We start from the raw sequence: 4882 nt of genomic DNA on the forward strand, positions 1-4882 counted from the left end.
CACTTCCGAAAAACCAAAACAACGCCCACCAGGATCAATATATAAAGCTAAACGAACCGTTCATTGGGTACTTATCCGTACAAAAATCCCTATTGATTTTCCTGTTTTTACAAGGAAGTAAAATGTGAAAAAAATATTTCTACATCCCATGGCCTCTCCCAACCATTTAAATTTTTCTCTTACAGGTCTAACACTTCCGAAAAACCAAAACAACGCCCACCCGGAACAATATATAAAGCTAAACGAACCGTTCACTGGGCACTTATCCGTACGAAAATCCCTATTGATTTACCTGTTTTTACAAGGAATTAAAATGTGAAAAAAATATTTCTACATCCCATGGCCTTTCCCAACCATTTAAATTTTTCTCTTACAGGTCTAACACTTCTGAAAAAACAATACAACGCCCACCCGGAACAATATATAAAGCTAAACGAACCGTTCACTCGGCACTTATCCGTACGAAAATCCCTATTGATTTACCTGTTTTTACAAGGAAATAAAATGTGAAAAAAATATTTCTACATCCCATGGCCTTTCCCAACCATTTAAATTTTTCTCTTACAGGTCTAACGCTTCTGAAAAACCAAAACAACGCCCACCCGGAACAATATATAAAGCTAAACAAACCGTTCACTGGGCACTTATCCGTACGAAAATCCCTATCGATTTTCCTGTTTTTACAAGGAAGTAAAATGTGAAAAAAATATTTCTACATCCCATGGCCTTTCCCAACCTTTTAAATTTTTCTCTTACAGGTCTAACACTTCCGAAAAACCAAAACAACGCCCACCCGGAACAATATATAAAGCTAAACGAACCGTTAACTGGGCACTTATCCGTACGAAAAACCCTATTGATTTACCTGTTTTTACAAGGAAATAAAATGTGAAAAAAATATTTCTACATCCCATGGCGTTTCCCAACCATTTAAATTTTTCTCTTACAGGTCTAACGCTTCCGAAAAACCAATACAACGCCCACCCGGAACAATATATAAAGCTAAACGAACCGTTCACTGGGTACATATCCGTACGAAAATCCCTATTGATTTTCCTGTTTTTACAAGGAAGTAAAATGTGAAAAAAATATTTCTACATCCCATGGCCTTTCCCAACCATTTAAATTTTTCTCTTACAGGTCTAACACTTCCGAAAAACCAATACAACGCCCACCCGGAACAATATATAAAGATAAACGAACCGTTCACTGGGTACTTATCCGTACGAAAATCCCTATTGATTTACCTGTTTTTAAAAGGAAATAAAATGTGAAAAAAATATTTCTACATCGCATGGCCTTTCCCAACCATTTAAATTTTTCTCTTACAGTTCTAACACTTCCGAAAAACCAATACAACGCCCACCCGGAACAATATATAAAGCTAAACGAACCGTTCACTGGGTACGTATCCATACGAAAAACCCTATTGATTTACCTGTTTTTACAAGGAAGTAAATGTGAAAAAAATATTTCTACATCCCATGGCCTTTCCCAACCATATAAATTTTTCTCTTACACGTCTAACACTTCCGAAAAACCAATACAACGCCCACCCGGAAGAATATATAAAGATAAACGAACCGTTCACTGGGTACTTATCCGTACGAAAATCCCTATCGATTTTCCTCTTTTTTCCAGGAAGTAAAATGTGAAAAAAATATTTCTACATCCCATAGCCTTTCCCAACCTTTTAAATTTTTCTCTTACAGGTCTAACACTTCCGAAAAACCAAAACAACGCCCACCCGGAACAATATATAAAGCTAAACGAACCGTTCACTGGGCACTTATCCGTACGAAAAACCCTATTGATTTACCTGCTTTTACAAGGAAGTAAATGTGAAAAAAGATATTTCTACATCCCATGGCCTTTCCCAACCATTTAAATTTTTCTCTTACAGGTCTTACACTTCCGAAAATCCAATACAACGCCCACCCGGAAGAATATATAAAGATAAACGAACCGTTCACTGGGTACTTATCCGTACGAAAATCCCTATCGATTTTCCTGTTTATACAAGGAAGTAAAATGTGAAAAAAATATTTCTACATCCCATGGCCTTTCCCAACCATTTAAATTTTTCTCTTATAGGTCTAACACTTCCGAAAAACCAAAACAACGCCCACCCGGAACAATATATAAAGCTAAAAGAACCGTTCACTGGGCACTTATCCGTACGAAAATCCCTATCGATTTACCTGTATTTACAAGGAAATAAAATGTGAAAAAAATATTTCTACATACCATGGCCTTTCCCAACCATTTAAATTTTTCTCTTACAGGTCTAACACTTGCGAAAAACCAATACAACTCCCACCCGTAACAATATAGAAAGCTAAACGAACGGTTCACTGGGTACTTATCCGTACGAAAATCCCTATTGATTTTCCTGTTTTTACAAGGAAGTAAAATGTGAAAAAAATATTTCTACATCCCATGGCCTTTCCCAACCATTTAAATTTTTCTCTTACAGGTCTAACACTTGCGAAAAACCAATACAACGCCCACCCGGAATAATATATAAAGCTAAACGAACCGTTCACTGGGTACTTATCCGTACGAAAAACCCTATTGATTTACCTGCTTTTACAAGGAAGTAAATGTGAAAAAAGTATTTCTACATCCCATGGCCCTTCCCAACCATTTAAATTTTTCTCTTATAGGTCTAACACTTCCGAAAAACCAATACAACGCCCACCCGGAAGAATATAAAAAGATAAACGAACCGTTCACTGGGTACTTATCCGTACGAAAATCCCTATCGATTTTCCTGTTTTTACAAGGAAGTAAAATGTGAAAAAAATATTTCTACATCCCATGGCCTTTCCCAACCTTTTAAATTTTTCTCTTACAGGTCTAACACTTCCGAAAAACCAAAACAACGCCCACCCGGAACAATATATAAAGCTAAAAGAACCGTTCACTGGGCACTTATCCGTACGAAAATCCCTATCGATTTACCTGTTTTTACCAGGAAATAAAATGTGAAAAAATATTTCTACATCCCATGGCCTTTCCCAACCATTTAAATTTTTCTCTTACAGGTCTAACACTTCCGAAAAACCAAAACAACGCCCACCAGGATCAATATATAAAGCTAAACGAAGCGTTCATTGGGTACTTATCCGTACAAAAATCCCTATTGATTTTCCTGTTTTTACAAGGAAGTAAAATGTGAAAAAAATATTTCTACATCCCATGGCCTCTCCCAACCATTTAAATTTTTCTCTTACAGGTCTAACACTTCCGAAAAACCAAAACAACGCCCACCCGGAACAATATATAAAGCTAAACGAACCGTTCACTGGGCACTTATCCGTACGAAAATCCCTATTGATTTACCTGTTTTTACAAGGAAGTAAAATGTGAAAAAAATATTTCTACATCCCATGGCCTTTCCCAACCATTTAAATTTTTCTCTTACAGGTCTAACACTTCCGAAAAAACAATACAACGCCCACCCGGAACAATATATAAAGCTAAACGAACCGTTCACTGGGTACGTATCCGTACGAAAAACCCTATTGATTTACCTGTTTTTACAAGGAAGTAAATGTGAAAAAAATATTTCTACATCCCATGGCCCTTCCCAACCATTTAAATTTTTCTCTTACAGGTCTAACACTTCCGAAAAACCAATACAACGCCCACCCGGAAAAATATATAAAGCTAAACGAACAGTTCACTGGGTACTTATCCGTACGAAAATCCCTATCGATTTTCCTGTTTTTACAAGGAAGTAAAATGTGAAAAAAATATTTCTACATCCCATGGCCTCTCCCAACCATTTAAATTTTTCTCTTACAGGTCTAACACTTCCGAAAAACCAAAACAACGCCCACCCGGAACAATATATAAAGCTAAACGAACCGTTCACTGGGCACTTATCCGTACGAAAATCCCTATTGATTTACCTGTTTTTACAAGGAAGTAAAATGTGAAAAAAATATTTCTACATCCCATGGCCTTTCCCAACCATTTAAATTTTTCTCTTACAGGTCTAACACTTCCGAAAAAACAATACAACGCCCACCCGGAACAATATATAAAGCTAAACGAACCGTTCACTGGGTACGTATCCGTACGAAAAACCCTATTGATTTACCTGTTTTTACAAGGAAGTAAATGTGAAAAAAATATTTCTACATCCCATGGCCCTTCCCAACCATTTAAATTTTTCTCTTACAGGTCTAACACTTCCGAAAAACCAATACAACGCCCACCCGGAAGAATATATAAAGATAAACGAACCGTTCACTGGGTACTTATCCGTACGAAAATCCCTATCGATTTTCCTGTTTTTACAAGGAAGTAAAATGTGAAAAAAATATTTCTACATCCCATGGCCTTTCCCAACCATTTAAATTTTTCTCTTACAGGTCTAACACTTGCGAAAAACCAATACAACGCCCACCCGGAATAATATATAAAGCTAAACGAACCGTTCACTGGGTACTTATCCGTACGAAAAACCCTATTGATTTATCTGCTTTTACAAGGAAGTAAATGTGAAAAAAATATTTCTACATACCATGGCCTTTCCCAACCATTTAAATTTTTCTCTTACAGGTCTAACACTTGCGAAAAACCAATACAACGCCCACCCGGAACAATATATAAAGCTAAACGAACCGTTCACTGGGTACTTATCCGTACAAAAATCCCTATCGATTTTCCTGTTTTTACAAGGAAGTAAAATGTGAAAAAAATATTTCTACATCCCATGGCCTCTCCCAACCATTTAAATTTTTCTCTTACAGGTCAAACACTTCCGAAAAACCAAAACAACGCCCACCCGGAACAATATATAAAGCTAAACGAACCGTTCACTCGGCACTTATCCGTACGAAAATCCCTATTGATTTACCTGTTTTTACAA

This window comes from Paroedura picta, unplaced genomic scaffold (assembly GCF_049243985.1).
Source record: "Paroedura picta isolate Pp20150507F unplaced genomic scaffold, Ppicta_v3.0 Ppicta_v3_sca23, whole genome shotgun sequence".
NCBI classification, from domain to species: Eukaryota; Metazoa; Chordata; class Lepidosauria; order Squamata; family Gekkonidae; genus Paroedura; species Paroedura picta.